Raw genomic sequence first — 21,598 nt, 5'->3', positions numbered from 1 at the left:
TTGGCACACCTACCGTGACGCCATGATGCTTAAGGCTCTGGCTTTGGGTTTGAAAAGGTTGAGCGGAATTGGGGCTGACTCATTCCTGGGTCGGTCTGGGGAATGGCAGCAGGATTCCAGGCTTACCAAACGTTTTAGGCGCTAGTCCATTTGACCTGGGCACTTGGCCTCACTCTCCCTTCTGGCCCTAAGCCATGACCTGTCGCTTCCAAGGGTAGGAGACTTCTCTGCACCACTGTACAGTTAGTGAAGTTGGTCTTTGAAGATATGGATAATCAGGTTAAAAGCTACAGCACCTTTCCTTTTTTTCTGGCCCTCATCAAAGGCATCATCTGTTTTTTATCCGCATCCACAAAAGTGGAATGTTTAAGTTCAGATCTTGGCGGAGGGTCCCCGGCAGATCTGTACCGCTGACCTGGGTGTGGGGTCTGATGGGATGGCTCACAGTGGACTCACTGGTTGGATCTCCTTCTCGTAGATGTCAGGGATCACTCCCACAGGGGAGCTGACTGTGTGCATGGCTCATAGTGGATGAGCTGCTCTCAAAAGCCACTGTCAGGCCAGATGGTGGGCCGGCACGACTTGGTCCACGTGTGGGCACCCAGCAGGGATGTGGCAGGGTACTTCATGAGGTAGGCAAGGCAAAGGGCAGCTGAGGGGCTCTGCTTCATCCCTAACCTGTGGATGTACTCAGCAATGGGATCGAAGAAGTCACAGAGACGCGAGATGGGTATGTGGGCCCCTGGCACCAGTACAGACCGGATGTCCTCATATGAGATATTGACCACTTCTATCCAGACGTGGATGACCATGCTGATCTGGTTGCTGGAGAGCAGGAGCTTATTGGTGGCAGCCCCCCCCACCAACCCCCATTGCTGATGTACAGACTCCATGTGGCCCAGCCATGCTCAACTCCTTCTACTCTCTTGTTTCGTCCTACTTGGCTTCATGGCTCCCTGGATCCTCTTGTGTCTGTCCCTTTTTCATCTCACATCCTCAGACTTCCACAGGAGACATCAATCAGGCCCTCCTCTGAGGAGAGCATCCATGAAGGTGAGCAGATGCTTACATGAGCTTTCTTCTCTTCGGCAGGGCTGTCCCCAAAACAGCCCAGGAGAAAGTCACTGTTGCAGATACACCAAGTGCCAAATTCTACTTCAGAAGAGAAAAAGGTCCTACAGTTTCTCAGTCTAGATGAATTCCCATATTCTCTTCTTCCTATAGGACATTGGAGAATAATGGGATGAAGTATTAATCTGTCATAGAGAGATGAGAAATATTTCTAATGATTATTCTCACCTTTTTAATATTCATTGTCATTGAGCTCCTCACTAATACTAGAATTAGGCACTGTTGAATATGACTGATAATAATAATAATCATCATGAACTTTCTGGGAGTTTCATTTCTTCTTCAACTGAGAATTACTTTGAGGGTTTATTATATTGTATACGAACGTGGCCCAGGAGATTTGGATAATGTGAGTTACTCCATCTCTCAGGTATACACACATTCCCTGGATGGATGAAAAAGCTGCTCTTAGAAACATGTGGAAAAGTGACTGTGATGAATGGAAACTGCTCTTCTGGTTCTTTCCTTGCAAGGGAGTTGGCTGTGTCCATACTGTCTTAGCACCCCTACAACTTCCATCTTTGTGGTTACCTGGTGATGTGATACAAAGAGGAACGAAAGTGTTTCATTTTATACACTTGTTCTGTAGGACTTTATTGAACAGTTTGATATAAAGGGAAGGTGTACCCTTGCTATCATGCTACTCTGGTTTGGAAGCAAAACGCAAAGCTGTACATGACTGTGAGCCTTCTCTCTGCTGTTTTCAAGGGAGAGAAGTGGCAAGTTTCATGCCAAGTTATGTGAATAAAGACATACAAGTCAGGATAGTTCTGCTTCTTGAGGTGCATTTTGGGGTACTAAGTAAGTGGACCCTGCAAGTAAACTCTACAACATCTGAGTTATTATGACTGTCTCTTGGCATTGATGGAATTAGCCAGATAATTGCCAACCCTCACAAAATTCTGTACCATGGAGTTCACTACCTGAGCTCAACTTTTGTGAAGGTTGACCCATCACACATCGCAGGTAAAGCTAAGAGCACATGCAGCCACCCCATGTAACTAGGTTTACCAGTTTTAAGAACCATGAGCATTTGGATCTGGCCCTTATACTTGACTGGCATAGCTAGGATGCACAATTAATGGAAGGTGTCATTGCTTTACCTGTTAGGATAGCATCCAACCATGCATTGTACTGAGAAGAAGAACTCTGAAAATAATGATGGTAATATAATTTTATTTTGGCTTTGGCTCTGGCTTTAGCCAAAAAAACAAAAGCCCACCTAAGATTCATCTGACTAAATGTGATTTTACTCACATTTATTCATGCAATGGAAATTTACCTACTGGGTTTGGCTCATGGACTATGTCCTCTACTAGAGTTTCCTTTTCTCTGCCCTGTTGTTATAGTAACTGAGCATATAACACCAAAAATAATGACTATAATATGCTTCTCCAAAAGTTCTTTTTGTTAATTGAGGTATTCATCCACACTGCTCCCTTTGCACAGCCTTTGGGGCCACCAAATAATACAGGGCTGGGAAGTGGTCATGCCCACCAGAGAAGAAGAATAAAGGGAAAAAAAGAAAGAATAGGTAGGGTCATTCCATTACTTCTCACTACGCACACGCACACACCTACACACACAGGAGATAAATCAATAGTTTTTATAATGCAAACAAAAGGGATCTTATTATCTACCTTATTCACTTTAAAGAAGACAAACTCATGACTCAGAAACAGAACATGCTTTTTAAAAAATGTTAATTCCAGGGTAGTTAACATAACAGTGTCATATTAGTTACAGGTGTACAATATAGTGATTCAACACTACGGTACGTTCCTCAGCAGCCATCAGGGTAAGTGCACTCTTCCTCCCCTGTACCTATTTCACCTGATAACCTCCCCTCTGATAACCATTTGTTCTCTTTAGTAAGAGGCTGTCTTTCCATTTGTCTCTTTTTTCCCACTTTGTTCACAAAGCACATTTCTTAACATTCAAATTGTCTGACAGAGCGAATAGCATGTATTTTGTACCTTGCCTTTAAAGGGATGGTGTATTATTTTGATATTACCATTTAGCATATTTTCCCCCCAAGGCTTTTAGATCTTTTCTTTCTTTTCTTCCCTCAACGGTTCCTTGGACTCAGCATAACCCACTCACCTTGGGCTTCTGGATCTAAGGAAGTAGTGGATGGGGATATCCATGATGGACCTTCCCAGGGGACCTGGGCGAGCTCCAGTAGCACGAAGGGCCTCTCTGCTCTTCCATACCATAGCCAGTGTTCACTGAGAGCTCCTCTGTGCATAATTCTATGGGAGGCACTTAGCGTACTTTCTTGAATTTAGTCCTCTCAGCGACCCCTAAAGGTAGGCAGTATTTCTGTTAGCGCTTGCTTCTGTAGCTTTATGTTTAAAAGTGTTAATAGGCAATAAAAACACAACTATTGGGTGTCTGGGTGGCTCAGTGGGTTAAGCGTCTGCCTTCAGCTCAGGTCGTGATCTCAGGGTCCTGGGATCGAGACCCGCATCGGACTCTCTGCTCAGCGGGGAGCCTGCTTCCCCCTCTCTCTCTGCCTGCCTCTCTGCCTACTTGCAATCTCTCTCTCGCTCTCTCTCTCTCTTTGTCAAATAAATAAATAAATCTATCTTAAAAAAAAAAGAGAGACCCCACAACTACCGGGAAAAGGTGCTAAAAACGATTATTGTGATTGTAGCTTCAGAAATATGAAATCATTTGGGTGCCTGTGATAGAGACATGGAAGACATCAATTGGAAAATTGCTTAAACTTTGGGATCAGCAAAATTCTAAGATGGCCCTTTGAGTTCCCACGCTCTAATACCTACACCTGAAGAGAAGCCCCTCCCCTAGAAAGTGGGTGGAGCCTGTTACTCGCTTCTGACCAATAGAATGACAAAGGTGGCAGGACATTGCAAATGTAACTAACGTCTCTAATCAGTTAACTTGGATTTAATCAGAAGAAGGACGATTTGGGGTGTGTTTAACCTAGTCAGGTGAGCCCTTTAAAAGAGGTTTCAGGCCTTCCTTGAAAAGAGACTAGAAGAAGTCAGACTCCATCCCGCTGGCCTTGAAGTAGAAGCTGCCCCGAACTGCAGCCAGGAAGTGAATTCTGCCAGCAACCACGTGAGCTTGGAAGAGGTTGAAAAGATTTGGTAGTAAGTGCTCTGACTGTCTCAGCATGATCTGGGCCGGGGCTAAGCGTCTGGGCTGCGGTAGGAGATGGGCTTGAGTTCTGGGACCGGCCCTGGCACTTAACGAGCTGTTTGACTTTAAATAAGGCCAAGAGAGTCTCATGGGGGTTCATCCTCACACTGAATTCTCCAGGTCTCCAAGGGGAAAGGTTTTATAAAGTGAAATCCTGGGTCACTCTTGTTTTAGACGAGATAAAATAGTGAGGATTGGGGTTGCTATAAATGCATTTGAGGGCTTCTTTACTTTCTTGGGTTTTAGGCTTCTGGGATCTGGACTAACACTGGCTGGCTGCTCCTAGAATTTTAACTGCTTTGCTGTGCAGTCCCTAGAAAATAATTCCTACTGTTTTCTTTCTTCGATGTGTTGCCCAAGGCCTGCATCCTTGAACTTGATTATGTCTTGTCTGGCTGACAGGAAGTAATTTCAGCAAGTGCCTAACTCTGATGGGTGCACCGCCCACCCCACCCCACCCCAGGACAGCTTCCATGGGTGCAGTTCACCACTGGGGTTCCCACTTCCTGCTGGCCCCAAGATACACACAGGGCTCACATGCACTTATCTGCCAAAAAAGCAAAGGCAGGAGAAAAAGATGTAGTGAAACCTACATGCACACAAAAGTATAGGAAACAGAGTGAAGCTAGAGCTTCACAGATTCTCAGACGAGCCATGTGGTTCCTCCTGACAAAATCCTGCTGGTCTTTCAAGACCCAGCTTGGCTGATGCCTCATCAAGGACTCATTCTCTGTCTTACCTTGGGCAGAGCTTCCCTCGGTTGCCTTTGTACTAACACTCTTCATTGGTATTTTTCAAGTTGTTACTTTGCCTGCAGGCCATTCTCCTCAGCCTGGAGGCAGTACACTCAGCTCAGACCACTGTGTTACCCTCTTATACTCATGCAAGCCCCACCCACCCATGCACACCAGGCTTGGAGGAGGCGCCTCGTCACTGTGCGCTGGCTTGAATCTAACCTCCCAATTGTTTTGATTCTGAGATTTGGTACAACGTATTTGTGATAGGGTGCCTTCAGTGATGAATGAAGACGCTGTTGTCCCTTGGGCCACCAGGGGAACCACCAGATTCAGGGACAGCCTGCTGTTGGAATTAGGAAGCTGCCATGAGCACTCTTTCCTCCGCAGCTGCCTCTAGCCTACAGGGAGCTGGGCCTTGGGCCAGGAGTCCCGGACTCTGACCAGTACATTCATTGCCACGGCTTCCAGAAACCTGGGAGAATGGACACAGGATCCCCAGTGGGGGAAAACTTGGTGTCTCGGAGGCATCTAAAAGAGCAGGGCAGTGGCCTACATTTCATAAACCAAGCAAGTGCATCTAAGAGAAACTATTTTGCCTCCAGACGGTAGATCAGAACGGGTGGGGGGCGGTGGCAATGGAGGCGGAGGGGGCTAAAACACAGTGTCCCCACAAGCTGATTCAGGGAGCATCTGCTGGCCTTGCATGGCTGTGGTAGTTATGAGCTTTCCGTCCTGTGCTCAGCTAGACCCATTGTCCTAAAGACGTCATCATGCTAAATATGTCAGTTGTTGATTGCCCTGTCCACTTCAAGAGAAGCTTCCTGTCCCATAGCCTTGGTGAATATCAGTGTATTATGTGACCTGGTCTCCTTGCTGTGTTCTCTGTGACTGGGATGAGCCATTAGCGCTATTGTGTCTCATATCTATAGGCAAGCCAGAGACCTACATGGCTTGGATGGACTGGTTTGGAAAAAAAAAAAAAGGAGTGGATAGACTTGTGCCCTGAGCAATTTAGCCTAGGAAACAGAGGAACTATGCTAGAGAACCTAAGCCAGGAAGTGATCAGAGACACTCAGGTCGAGGGTGGCCAGTGTGGGTGATGTACCAGGTAGAATTGTCATGAGATCAGATTAGTGAAAAGGTGAACAGAGCACTTAGGCTGGGGGAGACAGGCATGCCCCAGAGACAGCAGTCCCTGAGCGATCCCCAGAGAAAAGAGCTGTTCTTTGCATCTTTGGAAGCCAGTTCCAACCCAAGCATGCCCTTGCAGGCCCCCCCTGCATTTGCCTTGCAGGTAACTTGAGTGGTTTACCACATAGCCAAAGAGCCTGATTAAAACCAGCAAGGGAAAGGGGATGGGAGACTCACTTCTTCCTCCTGACCCTGTGGCAAGGGCAGTGCTCTATTCCCCCACCCTGTCCCCTCCTCCTTTCCCAGGAAGAATGCGTTCCCAGCCTCTCTTGGAGGGCTGCTGTAACTTCTTTCCAATGGGAATGTCAGTGCAGGTGCTAATGTCATTTTCAGCCCAAAGTATTTGAAAATGGTGTGCTCCTTCCTCCTGCTCACTTCCTCTTTGCACAGCTGGAAGCTAAAAGCTCCAAGATGGCAGCCTTGTGCTACAGAAGTAGCGGGGATCTCCCAGTCACTTGTTGGAGGACAACTGCCAAGGAGATCTGCTTCACCTTCAGCAGACTGTGCCACACCCTTTATTGTGTGGAGTGCTGGTGAAGGTGGGCCCAAGAAGGTGTCTGGTGCAGCAGCTGGTACTGATGACCCCCGTGAGGCCAGGTTGGCCTCCTGGTCCAGCAGCTCATGATACTGCTCTAGAGATGCTGGGATTCATGGATGCTTGGGACCCAACATGTTCTATGTCAGCTGCCAGGAGCATCCTTCATCTGATTTGCATATGGGAAGAATGAACACCAGCAATGGAGAAGAACTACATTTTCAGTGGCCCAGAAGCATTTGTTTATACTTTTCTAAAAAAACAGATGAGGCACAAAGAACTTTTAAAGCCCTTTGATGCCCAAGGAGTTTTTCCCTTTTGGCAATGGAAGCTACTTCTACCCAAGGGGGTCAAGAAAGGAGGCACATTGGCTCTTATAACTGAAGTCAATGGCAGTACTTCTGTGTAACTCAGTGACTGACTTGACTGTCTAAATTCTGTAGAGAAGAGACCATGGCTGCCTTGCTCACCACTTTATCTCCCAAGTCAAGAACATGCCCACTGTAGGTGTCTAGTAAATATTGTTAAAGGAAGGAATAAAGGAGATGAAGGGAGATTCTGTGACTTTAAAGTCACTTGTAAGGGCTTTTTGTTAGCCAAGAGCTATAAGTTGGTCCCCATGAGCCTTTCTAGATGTTCATAAAAAGCTCATCAAAAGCACCCCTAAGTAATGATTGCAGGCAACACCACTAGACATGGGAGATCTAGCCCCTCTAGCAAGGCTCCCAGTTTGCTCTGTGCACTTGGGCAAGTGATGCCATTGAGCATTTGTCTCCTCATGTCTCCTCATTTCAAAGGGAAGATACAAACCTTTGTCCTGTCTGCCTCTGACAGTTATGAGGCTCAAACAACCCAAGATCCAAAGATGTCTTTTTAAACTGTAAAGTGTGTGAGGGGTGTGTGTGGGTGTATGTGTGCATACATATATACAACTACATGTGTGTATATGAAATACATCACCAGCAGACTGTGTTCTCCAAAGAACATAAAGCTTTATTCGTCCTGCAGCACTTACACAGGTGTCTTACTCCCTTTGGATCTATATCCCCACCCATTCTCTCGCAAGGCCAGGGACATTAGCTGCCACTTCTGTGTAACTGTTGAATGAAGAAGAGAAAGAGGAAAAAGGGATCTGCTTGCTTCAGTATGATGAGTGAGGGACGGGGTTGGCTCGTTCCTGCTCCAGAGTTGGCTACTGTTCAGACTTTGTAATGCCAGTGTATTTGCAGGAAGGCCTCATTGTGCATGAAAGTCTGCGTCCTTAGGACCACCTCAGATGGGCAGTTGCCTTAAGGGCAAGACGTACTCACTAATTCATTCACTCACTCATTCATTCCCGGGGAACACCTCTCCTGTGGTTTGATAAAGCAAGAATTACTTTTCCAGGGGAATGTTTACTCTCTGATTTTTCTAGTTGGTCAGCTTTTATCGCCTGAGTGCTTTTCATTGTGTGAAACTGTACATGGACCCCAGTGAGGGGCATGGCGATGTGTAAGGCCTGGATTAGTTAGGGAAGGTGCCTCAGAAGAGGTATATTCATTTTCTGTTACTGTAGACACAGTGACTACTACACTGATCTGTTCGCTCATGGGTCTGCAGGATGATTCAACTGGCTTCTCTGTTTGGGTTATCATTAGGGTGAAATCAAGGTGTGGGCTGGGCTGAATCCTCATCTGGGAAGTCCAAGAAAAGTCTGCTTCCAAGCTCTTTCAGATTGTGGGCTCAAGTCAGCTCATTGAAATTGCAGGACTGAAGTCCCTGTTTCCTTGCTGAGTGTCCACTGGGGGTCATATTCAGTTCTGAAGGCTACCCACGTTCCTTGCCATGTGGTCCCCTCCATCTTCAAAGCGGTGATTGGGTGTCAAATCTTTCCCAAGCTTCAAATCTCTGACTCCCTCCTCTGCAAAGTTCCTCCTCCTCCCATTTCCACTCACACTGCAGGGGATTGGGCAGGCATGTGTGCCGTGACAGGGGGAGGAGGGGGGTGACAGAAATCTTCAAGGCCATTTTAGGAACTTGCCTACCATGGATGGATGTCAAGCTAGTTCTTGCGAATGGCAAGCTGTTCATGCTACAGAACCATTGTGGAGAGATGTGGAAGGTGCAGTTCTCCTGTTTCTGGTATCTCATACCTGCCTCCTTCATTGTCTTCTGATGATGGCTCTCCTTTCTTTGTTTGCTAAATACCAAAGAGCAGTTGGAGCAGTTAGTGTCTACATGAGGTCTTTGGGAGTGGTTTTCCAGACGGTAATTCTGTGGAGGGCTCTTTCTATAAATACCTAGAGGGCAGGCATACCCTCACATCTACCTCCAGACCAAGCCAGCACAGTAGACTTTTCCTGGCCCTCATATATCTGACCTTTTTCTCTCCCAAACTTTACAACCAGTTGGGGGGAAAGTCCTCTGTGTTTCCTGTTTCCGTCTCCTTACTAACAAATGACTGCTTTCTCCACTGCAATCTGGCTGGGTCCATCCCATTCCATTCTATTTGGTTTGGCCCAACACAATAGACTGACCTGGATTTCAACAGTGGCTCAGTCCCTCACCTGATGTGTGACCTTGGGCAGAATACATAACTCTCTCAGCCTCAGTTTCCTCTTCCAGAAAAAGGGGACGATATCCATACTGCAGCAGGTCCTGGTGACAACAAGGGACAATGCACATAAAACATCAACTTTTTCATGACCCCAAGCTTCTTACAGGCAGAACCCATATTTTAAAGGGGCATAGGACATCCTGATGCAGCTTTCTCGACACTGGCATTTCCATACAATAGCAACAATATGTCCCACATCCAGATGCGTCTATGAAAACATCCTTATCGAGAGTTTCATATCCTTATCACCCACATTTCTTTGCACAGTGCTCAATGCATCACCGGGACCCCATCTGTGCTTGTTAATGGTAGAAATGAAGAATTAATCTCTTCCCTTCAACTAAATTGTGTTCTCCTTGAGGGCAGATCATTTTTTTCTTGTTACTAAGATTCTATATGGTTTGTTCTTTCAAAGGCAGTATTAATTTTATGATGATATTTTTCAAGAAATAAACAATGTTTGGTGGTGGATAATTCCTCCATTCATCCGAATTCTCAGACTTAGGTGAAACCCGAGGGAAGGCTGAACTCAAGCACTCTGGTAAGAAGATTAGCTGTTTAATGTTTAAGAATCATGACGAGGGGGAAGGGATTTGACAACCTTCCCCCAGCAACTGGATTCAGAGTTAGATTAGATAGAAGGAAGACAATAAGGATTATTAAAATCCCTCATGCTCTACTGAAGTCTATTTCCAAATGCTAATGGGGCCCCCAGGAAGTCAGGCAACTTTCTCCCTCCCTCTTTCACACGTGCACTTGCGTGTGCATGTGTGTGTGTTTGTGTTTCATGCACCAGAGAAGTAAGACTAGGTTGTCTGCCTGGCCTGAAGTAGGGAAGGAAAATGGGCTCTCCCAGAGGGTCTGAATCAAAGATTTCCTATAGCAGAGTGGTGAAGAAATAGAGCTTGGACTTTCAAAAATATGGATTCTGTCTAAGATTCAAGCTCCATTGTCTGATTTTGCATAACAAATTCTTTAGCCCCTCTGAGCCTCAGTTTCCTCGTCTGGAAAATGAGGCTGATAATACCACCTCCGCCAAGGAAGGCAAGAGTAAATGAGAAGATTCACGTAAAGCACTTAGCACAGGCCTAGCAGGGGCAAATGCTAGCCGTTTATATCATAAGTCGAATTCTCTTAGAACAAGAGTATTTTAATGCCACATCATGAAGCGGTTCCTGTCTTGACAAACAATCCACACAACACTGCTTTGCTGCTGAGGATAAGCACCACTGGGATATAATTTTCATTCTGTGCAACCAGTGGTAGGTCTGTGTTAAGACTGTGTCGGGACAAAGTCTCCATGTTACATATCACATTAGTCTTAAGAAAATGCAATGTTTTTCCCAGTGGGTTAGCGATATATTTTTGTTGGGTGGTTTGGGAAAAGAATGAAAGGTGTTACTTTGGGTTTGGGTTTGAGTTCAGGAATATGGATTTCCTGAGAGGTCCTGTTGGAGTTCCTATTTGGGGGCCTAATCCTAACAATAAACTACCTTCGCCCTTTGGGGAAAAGGACAAAATCCAGGGCCAATTGGATGTTTGGCTGAGTTGCTGAGTTATTTAGAGGGTTTGGGATAGTGATTTCTGATTCAGTAGGTCTGGGGGGCAGCCTAGGAATCTGCATTTCTGACATGGAGGGAGGGACTAACAGTCCCTTCTGCCCACATAGTAGTTTTCTCTGTGCCTAACCTGGTCACGCCCATTACCACCTTGCAACCTTGCCAAGGTCAGATTGAGACCAACAGTATCGCAGAGATCAATTACTCATGAGAAAGAAGAGGTGAAGCAGGAACTCACAAACTTGGGGCTCTGCAGCATAGTATGATCCATGTACACTGAGATCCTATTTTGGCAGGGCATAAAAAACGGGTCCCGAGGGCAAACACTAAGGAGGAGCTAGGGGACCTGAGTCACCTGTGCCTCCACTTGTCCTGCTGTGTCCATGAAAACATTGCCAACCAGGCACACCTGTCTTTTCCCATTGGGCCCAGATTCACTGTCAGGACCCCTCTGACCATGGTGCTCCAGGCAGCCACAACCTGCTGACCAAGGTTGACACATACTTCTCTGTTCCATTCATTCTCTGAGGAGCAACGAAGATGAACGAAATAGAATGGGACGGATTGTGTGAATTACCAATGTAACTGGAGTCTGCCCTTTGGTAAGTGTTTCTGAAGTAGACTAATGGGGTAGCTCTTTGTTGGGAGTTTGGTGAGGCCGCTGCAAGCACCCTGGCTTTGGGCACTGAGCAATCACAGTCTTAGTATTTCCCCAGTTCAAGTCTGAAATGCAGTTTGGGTCTGGATGGGAGCTTTCTGCAGGCATGAAGGAAAATGCAGCCTGGAAAGGAAAGAGCCTCTGGGTAAAAGGTGGACCATTCATGAAACATTTCTTCTTTTATATAATTTTTTTAAAATTTTTATTAACATGTAATGTATTATTAGCCCCAGGGGTACAGGTCTGTGATTTGCTGGGTTTACACACTTCACAGCACTCACCATAGCATATACCCTCCCGAGTGTCCATAACCTGACCACCTTCTCCACAACCCCCTCCCCCCAGCAACCCTCAGTTTGTTTTGTGAGATTAAGAGTCTCTTATGGTTTATCTCCTTCCCGATCACATCTTGTTTCATTTTTTCCTTCCTTACCCCCAGACCTCCCATGTTGCCTCTCAAATTCCTCATATCAGGGAGATCATATGATAATTGTCTTTCTCTGATTGACTTATTTTGCTCAGCATAATACCCTCTAGTTCCATCCACATCATCGCAAATGGCAAGATTTCCTTTCTTTTGATGGCTGCATAGTATTCATATATATATATATATATATATATATATATATATATATATATATATAAAGAGGTGAGATATATATCTCCATTCACCTGTTGCTGGACATCTAGGCTCTTTTCATAGTTTGGCTGTTGTGGCCATTGCTGCTATAAACACTCGGGTGCACATGCTCCTTCAGATCACTACATTTGTATCTTTGGGGTAAATACCCAGTATTTAGGATAGCTCTATTTTCTAGAGCTATCATAGGATAGCTCTATTTTCAACTTTTTAAGGAGCTCCATACTGTTAGAGTGGCTGCACCAGCTTGCATTCTCACCAACGGTGGAGGAGGGTTCCCCTTTCTCTGCATCTTTGCCAGCATCTGTCATTTCCTGATTTGTTAATTTTAGCCATTCTGACTGGTGTGAGGTGGTATCTCATTGTTGTTTTGATTTCTATTTCCCTGATGCCGAGTGATATGGAGCACTTTTTCATGTGTCTGTTGGCCATCTGGATGTCTTCTTTGCAGAAATGTCTGTTCATGTCCTCTGCCCATTTCTTGATTGGATTATTTGTTCTTTAGGTGTTGAGGCTGATAAGTTATTTATAGATTTTTGGATACTAGCCCTTCATCTGATATGTCATTTGCAAATATCATCTCCCATTCTGTCAGTTGTCTCATGAAACATTTCTTATTGCCAGCCTGGAAACTGGCTTCTTGTAGTAATACTGTCACACTAAGGACACAAAAAACAGATGCTCCAGGCTTCGGAAACAGTGGCAAAGATGCAATGATTGGTCATTTCCAGCTCCAAACTCTCTGTCTCTCTCTTACACACTCACACACACATACACCACTGTTGCTTGAATATACTCATGTTTGCCTCTCTTTCTGTGTTTTATGATGGAGAAACATAAGCATTGTTTCTAGAATCCTATCCAATGGCACAAGGAATCAAGAAGCCATGGAAACAGCATGTCTAGTTTTATGTAACCATAAAAAGCAATTGAATTTTGAAGCACTAGACAACAACAACAACAAAACAACACAAACTAAGCCTAAAACACAACTAAGGTCTTATGAACTGTCTCACAAGTATATTGTTGTTTTGTACCTCATTCCTTAGTGATGGCTTGCTCTCTATCTATCTCTGTCTATCCCTATCTATCTGTCTTGCTTACTATCTATCTAAAGCTAAAATATATATAAAATATTTGTTATTTTAGGTAAAGCTACTCTATCCCCTTAACTAGGGCCTGCAGTGGGAAAAGGGGATGGTGGTTACCTTATTCTCAAGTTCTAAACCTTGCACTTCTGTTCCTCTCCCCAACCTGGCTAACTGTAGTTCCTGTGACCTCCCCAGTGGCCAAATCAGGGACAGAGAAGAGACATAAGAGGCATGAAAGACCTTCCTTAGCTAGTGCTGCCATGATAATCCAGCATCAGAGCTCTTTGGGCTTAGCAAGTGTTGTAACATGCTCTTATTCTCTGACCTACTTCATGGGTTCCTCCTTTATGCTCACAATGTTGGGGAAAGATTAATAATCAAAAGCCACTTTGTAAAACTTCCTTAGGCTTCAGGTCTCAGCCTTGACAACTAAGACAAAAAGAGAATCTTTTTTTTCCCCAAGATTTTATTTATTTATTTAGGGAAAGAGAGCGAATGAGCGAGAAAGGGGAGGGGCAGAGGGAGAGGGTGAGAGCATCTCAAGCAGACTCCACGCTGAGTGCAGAGCCAGATGTGGGGCTCGATCTCATGAACCTGAGATCGTGACCCATGCTGAAACTAAGAGTCAGCTGCTTAACTTAATGAGCCACCTGGGTGTCCCCAAAGCAGTTTCATTGTAACATCCTGTTATGTATAGCTGATTTATCTCTTCCTAATGCTGTGGCTAGACTCCCCACCAGCTTTGGAGCCAAAGAAAGAGATTTTGACTGCAGGTTGCTACTCCCTAGCTGAGTGGTTTGAGGAAATCTTTCTTACCCTAAGTCTCAGTTTTTAAAATCTGTAAAATGAATATCATAATTCCTACTTCACAGGTATAGTTTGAGATGGTGTGTACTAGGTGTCTTAACATATATTAAGGGGCATAAATAGCACTCAGTGATTGGTAGTAGTTTTACGTAGGCAAAGCTGACACCAGTGAGTATTTCAGGGTAGATATAGTTTGTCTTTCTCATCATCAACTCCCTCTCCTGTCTCCTATAGCCCAAAGGCCTCACTCTTTCAGAGCTTGAAATGGTTCACCAGCTTATCCTCTCTAATAAGCCTGCCAGCCCTGCCATACAACTCTGTAAGGAGAAAATGGATAAAGTTGTAAGGATAAAATGGTAAGGATAAAATGAGACCATACATTTAGAGTGATTATCCAACATCTAGCCCTGGTAAGTGCTCAAGAGATTGGAGGTACCATTATTATTGGTTATACTGTTGTCATTATTATGATCTTCCCACATCCCTGCTTTTTAGAAAATGCTTCTCTTACTCACCATCTCAACTCCCTCATTCTCAACAAACCAGGTCACTGTCATCTTTAACCAATAGCTTGAAATTCTTCAAGGTGACATTGTAGATTGGTTTTAAGAACAGAGGTCCTAAAATCACACCAGCTTGACTTCAAGTCATAGTTCTATTCCTTACTAGCTGTGCAACCTTGGATATGTCAGCCAACCTCTTTGAACCTCAATATTCTCATCTGCCAAATGGGGACAATGACAGTCCGTGCATTGTGGGTTTACAGTGAGGATTAAGTGAGATAATGTATGTAAGTCCTGGAGCCCAGTGTGTCAGCAATCACCTGTTGGCTACCACGAGCTCCTCATTGTGCTAGAACCAGGGATGGAGGGATGAAAGGCAAAAACCCAGTTCCTATACTCAAGGAATTTACTCTCCGAAGCAGTGATTCTCAAACTTGCATGTTGGGTTCACCTAAGAGGCTTTTCACTCTCAGTGCCGCATCCGTAATGACTAAGTCAGAATCTCTGGTGGGGTAGTGTGCAACCTGAGCATCGGGATAATTTCAGCTGGTTTGACTGTGCAGCCAGACTTCTAGATCTTCCACAGGGTGTGCTAAACGTTTTGGGAAAGCTCCAGAGAGTAGATATTTTAGATGTCATGGGCCATGTGTTCTCTGTCACAACTTCTGAACCCTGCAGGTGAAGCACAAAAGCAGTCACAGACAGTTCATCAATGAACAGGCATGTCTGTGTTCCAATAAAACTTTATTTAAAAAAAAACAACAACAGAAGACCGGCCCTAGTTTTCTGACTCTGATGTAGAGTATCAAAGTAAACCGAAGATTCCATTAGAGCATGGCAGGTCAAGCGTGATAGGTCAAGAAGGGCATTCAGAAAGCAGGGAAGTTTAAGCCAAGTCTTGAAGAATATGTAGGAGACAATCAGGAGAGGCCAGGGGAGGGGATAGCTGAAGGAAAGGGGTCTTCCAAGGAGACAAAAGATTTCAGCAATAGCTGCTTAGTAAGCATGGGCAGTCGGTGGGCTTGAAAACAAATAACATGGAGGACATGGGGAGATGGAGAGGAGAAGGGAGTTGAGGGAAATTGGAAGAGGAGGTGAACCATGAGAGACTATGGACACTGAGGAACAACCTGAGGGTTTTGAAGGAGCGGGGGTTAGGAGGTTGGGGGAACCAGGTGGTGGGTATTGGGGAGGGCATGTATTGCATGGAGCACTGGGTGTGGTGCAAAAACAATGAATACTGTTACTCTGAAAAGAAATAAAAAAAATAGTTGGTATGACTTGAGTGCACAGTAGTTGTTAGGGGAGAGGTGGTATATCAACCTGGAGAGATACAAACAAATATGCAGGACTCAGACCATGACAAACTTTCTTTGTTGGGGTAAGGAGCCTAAACTTGAACTTGAAGACCATGGGGAACAGTTGCATTATGAGGATCACATTTTTTAAAAGATTTTATTTATTTATTTGACAGTAGAGATCACAGGTAGGCAGTGAGGTAGGCAGAGAGAGAAAAAAAAAAAAAAGAAAGGAAGAAGCAGGCTCCCTGCTGAGCAGAGAGCCCAATGTGGGACTTGATCTCAGGACCCTGAGATCATGACCTGAGCCAAAGGCAGAGGCTTTAACCCACTGAGTCACCCAGGTGCCCTGAGGATCACATTTTTGCAAGAGTACTCCGGCAGGTGACAATGAGGGATGTGGGGGAGCGGTGGGGAACAGCAGGCTGGTTGCAGTTAGGGAACAATTGCAGCAATCCTGTAAGAATTAAGGAGCTTGCAAGCTAAAGTAATTGCTGTTGTGTTGAGAAGTGGAGGAATTCATAATACATGAAGGAGCAGAAGAGAGAGCAGGAGGTGGACTGGCTAAATGCAGAGGGTGCAGTCGGGGAAAGGGGTGCATCAAGAGGGAGCCCAGGTTTATAGCCGGTGTAGCTGAGAGCTTTGGTGCTCTTCCCTGAGCTGAGGAGCCCTGATAGAAGATGAAAGACCATGAGTGTGGTTTCAGACACGTGGAGTTCGCAACGTCAATGGGACATTGGTGTAGATATGTCCGTAGACAGTCTTGAGCCAGGGAATGAAGTCGGGATGGGTAATAGAGACGCGCGGTTGGTAGCATATGGATGTAGCAAAAGCAATGGTTTTTGAGGCCTTCAGCCATGCAGTAAGGATAAAGAAAAGAAGAGATAACAAAATCATGATCCTGGTAACGTACATGAGAAGAGAAAAATACAGAATGTTATAAGAGGTGGCCACATTCTGATGACTGTTTGCCCTCCTGGCCCCTGAGAACCTAGGGACCCAGCACCCCCACTCTTGCTAGCCCTGGGGTCTGCACTATGTCATGCTGGTTTCCAGGAACTTGGCTTCCACCTTTCTAAATGGTTCCTTCATTAAACTCATTTTAAGTATCCGATTTGGATGTGACATCTGATTCTTGCCTGGACCTGGACTGATAGTCAAGGCGAAGTCATTGACTGAGAATGAGAAGTGACATGACGTGAGAGAGGTAGGGAGTACAGAAAAGGTTGGAAAATCACTTTCTTGGGGAACCGAGGTGGGAGCCGCTAAGGGGCACGCAGGAGTGCGGGGCCCCAGAAAAAGAAGAAGCCCCAGCAAAGGCCGAAGCCTGCCCCTATGCAGGATCAGAGAAGACAGTTGCTTGCCTGATCCCTGGTAAGAATTTTGCCAAAGACCAAATGTATTCAGAATACTGGCAAAAACTAGTTGAAAAGCAGGCTGACTGAGGAACAGGGCTGGAAGGGGAGTCATAAAGCCAGCCCGTGGCTGACAGGCTGAGGTAAATGGATGACATGAGGACTCCTGTCCTCCCTGCAAGGACACAACTGTAGTCATTTGAAAGAGGCTTCTTTAGACCCTGTCACATTTTGTCACCCTGGCAGAGCCCAGACTCACTGTCCAGGGACTCATCCTGTGCTTGAGTGACCCTCAGAGTGTGTGCCTCCTTACACTGGAGACCCTAGCACTTCCCTTGCTCCCCCAGCCCAGCACACAGAGTCCCGATCCCAGAGACAACTATTAACATTCTGGCACATTTCCTTCTGGTCCGTTCTCCGAATCATTTCTCGGGTTCACTAAAGTTGAGGTCACACTGCTTATACAATTTTGTATCTAGCTTCATTTGCTTGATGTTATAATAAAATTGAATCTTCTTTGGGACTATTTTTATTATGGCTCTTCTCACCAGTAATGCATATTCACCACAGCAAAACCAGACAATACAGATAAGCAAAAGAAAAAAAAAAAAAGGAACCATCTGAAATCTCACCATCCAGAGACAATGACTCATCACTTTGCTGCATACTAAAATTGATTCTTGAATCAAAAAAAGGTACTTCTGCTGTAGAAATATGCTGCCAGCTTGTGGAGGGCTGAGCACAGAATGTTTGCAGTTAATCAACCATCATGAAGTTGGGAGAATGGTTTTTGGATAGAAGGAAAGGCACCAGGGCCATGACCTCAAGTGGAAAATAAAGCTACCTGACCTAAATAAGGACCCTACATTTTAGTTCCAGCATCAGCCAGCAACCTAAAGTGAAAAGACTGAATTTGTGGGGAACTCGTTGCGGGGGGGGCAGGTTTTAAAACAATTTTCTACTTGTTTGAATGCTTCATAATAATTACCTGACAGGCCTCTTCAGTCTGTAAGTTTGTTTTTGGGGGCACCTGTGGTCCTGCTGTCCTCCACATGGAAGATAAATGATGTTACATTCCCAGGTGAGAGGCAGGATGTCTGGTCATGGTTCCACTAAATGTGAGTAGGCTCGTCCATCATGTGTGATCACCATTTACAGAAATACTTGAGATTCTAGTTTTCCATTTGAATACTTGGATAAATCTGGATGGCTTCTCCATTTCCTAGAGGGAAGAAAACCCCTCCCCATGATCTGGCCCCAGGCTAGCTTTTCAGGCTTTGCTCTTTCTCCTCCTTGCTTCAAAGCCATCTCCTGGGCTGCCATTTCCGCCATTTTCTTCCCTTGCGCTACTACTCCTCTTCCTGTCTACCCATAATTCTAGCATATTGGATTACTCCATCTGCCTGAGGTCACCCCCCATCCGCCGCACTCCAGCTGCCCTGTCTTGTTCTGCTCAGATAACCTCAGAAGCCTTCCTTTCCCCTACATCTACGTGTGTTATTTGTAGACTCAATCCAAATGACAATTCTAGGGTGAAGTCTTCCCAGATCCAGCTGACCGGAAGGGATTTTGAAGTGGATTGCTGCTACTGCTCAGGTTCTTATCGAAATGAGGGCTATCGTCTTAAGTAGAGTCAATAAATATTTTCTTGTAAGGATATTTGATGTCAAGGTACCGAGACAAATAGAAAAGTCTGATCAATAAGCTGGTCTGTGGATAATCTGTTAAATGGTTATTTGCAGCCTAGCTAGGGTTTCACTTTGAAGGGCTGCTGGGTGCCGGGGAAGCAGAGATCTTATTTCTCACAGTGGTTGGTGGTACTCGACCAGTTAAATAAGAGATAAAGAAGATGAAACAATACTGAGTTACATCCTCTCCCTTCAGTAAGGTGGGGCAGAGTAGAAGGGACAATGGAGTTTGGATGGGAAGAAGCTGAGAGCTGAGCTGAGCTGGACCCCATGCAGAGTACTTTATAAACACTGTCTCAGTCTCCAAACCCCACTTCGTTGGAATTGGCCAACCTAGATGTGAGTAATGCCTCTATCCCTCACTAGCTTTGTGCATTGGGGCAAAGTCGCATGGTACTTGCCAAGTCTCAGATTCCTCAGCTGGAAAATAGGATAAGCAGTGATGGTTCTCCAAAGGGTTCTTGCAATGATCAAAGGAGATCATGTATGTAAGGAGCTCTGGATGGTTTGCCCGCATCATTGCAGAAACGCCTGCTATTATTGTCATAGAAAAAGGTACGAGTGAAAGAGGAAATGTTCAATCACTACTTCACTCATTCTGCAGCTTCCATCACCAAGTTTGGTCTATGAATGCTAGCACCTAGCTGGGACTTGCCATTACAGGGGACTTGAGCTCTTGGGGCATTCTTTCTGAGTCACACTTAATAACTGGGCAACCTACCTAAGGGAACCTACTTCCTTGAGGGGCTAAAGGGACCAAAAACTGTCCAAAGGGAGTCCAGTTGTCCCAACAGCCAGGACCAGAGCTTCCTGAGATGAGTCTTTGAAAGGTCCAGGACCAAAGGGTCCAAAATCTAATTTGCTCTCGGGCCCTGAATGAGGCTGGATCACTGGCCCAGACTGCATGGCTGTGACGTTGGCTTGGCCATGTGGTGTGCACCCCAGTCAGTCTGACATCTGTGATTGATGATGCCTCTGGGCCCCCCAGGCTAGTGTGGTTGTTCTTGAAGACAGGCTACAAACTCAGGGCTATTTTCCCCCAAGGCACTTCCCTGCAAAAAGAAGGACCCCAGTCCCCACTGGTGTGAATGAGAGTAAAATTAACTCGGGTCGATACAAGCCAACACCTGGAATTGCTCACAAATGTCTACCCTTAGTGAGGTTTGGACCTCTACTTCCAGGTGAAGAGAGGTGTGACTAATGAAAAATAATCAAGGAATCATTGTGTGTAACAATCACCTTTCAGCCCCTGAAGCAGACAGACTAGAACCCATTGGTTGCCTGCCTTACTCATCTTTTGTGCTTTTGAAATAATGGTGCTCTGTCAGTCACATGCCATGACTGTGAGACCACATTGTGATCAGCAGGGGAATTCGTAGGGGAAGACCAATGCGCATGCGCTTCACACACACACAGCCCCCATCCGTTCCCTCACTTTTACCTTCACCATGTCCCTTCTTTCCTGGTACTGGAAGAAAGCTGTTTCCCTGACATTCTCCCCAAAACTCTCCTACTTGGCCTCACTAAGTTGCCCAAAATGCCCCCTCTGGTCACTCCTGGGATTATATAGTCCACTAAAACCAGTTCCCCTTCAGGACCCTGGGCCAATGACTTCAAAGTCATTCTCATTTGTTCTGCTCATTAAGTTGCTTCTTGTTAATTTCTTGTCCCAAGGGCACACTGAATCAGTTTTTTCTCCCACCCCAGGCCTCAGTGCCAAGGACAAGCTGGATAGAATGTCAAGTGCTGACTCCCCAGCTCACAGACCAAGGACTGGGAATTCAATTTTAGGACCCTGGCCAGGTGGGCGTTTGCTGGATTGCTCTGTCCAGGTATCCTGTGAGCCCTGGAGAAGGGGAAAGCCTGAAACAAGAGAAGAGCAAGCAGATAAGGCCCAAACTGCTGTTAAGAGGAGAGAGACAAGATTAGAAGTGTGGTCCACGGATAAAGACAGAATGGCTATGGGATTTGGTCATTTACTGCTGTCATCGCCTGTGCCTCTTTTTAAGATCATCGCAGATCCTTTTAAGAGGGTTTGAGGGGTAGGTGAGATCTAATTGCACAAGCTTCAAGCTTCAGGGCTCTGCTCTTGTGTTGGCCTTTGATTTACTGACCGTGGACTTTGCCTTCCTCTTCCTCCCTTCCCCCCAGAGATAAATCACTCCTTCACAGCACACTAGGGCTAGTATGTCTGGCTGGCTGGAACATGGGTTTTCTGGGGGCTGGAATCCCACCATCCGCCCTGACTTCAGACTACACTCAAAGCACATTACATGCAGAGGTCTCTGGGCCTCAGTGTCTCTCTCTGTATCATACATGCCACTGACAGAACTTTGGGGGCCAAGAGCTTCTATATGAAAATTAACATGTATGTTGGAGTTCTTCAAATTGAGTGAGACAGTCTCCATCATCACTTTGATTGCTTATTGGCTTTGGAATTGTTTTGTTTGAGTTGAATGAGGGAACTGGGACATTTCCAGACTTTGGATTTCCTGAGCCTGTCTTCATTATGTGCAGGTCAGCTCATGTGACATGGCTAATGAATCAGAAAAATCAAAATACTGCTTCTATGTCAAGAAAGAATGTGGAAAATAGGAAGGTCTCAGGGAGAGTTAGCCACAGGAGAAGAAAACTAGCATCTTTT

The 21,598-nt window shown here is 45.5% G+C and overlaps 1 pseudogene; it reads right to left on the bottom strand.

Moving 5' to 3' along the window:
- Positions 1–441: 441 nt before the first annotated feature.
- On the bottom strand, positions 442–3,278 carry LOC122896486 (annotated as a pseudogene).
- Positions 3,279–21,598: the final 18,320 nt, after the last annotated feature.

The sequence above is a fragment of the Neovison vison genome, chromosome X (genome assembly GCF_020171115.1).
Source record: "Neovison vison isolate M4711 chromosome X, ASM_NN_V1, whole genome shotgun sequence".
NCBI classification, from domain to species: Eukaryota; Metazoa; Chordata; class Mammalia; order Carnivora; family Mustelidae; genus Neogale; species Neogale vison.
This window is presented reverse-complemented; position numbering and strand designations above follow the sequence as displayed.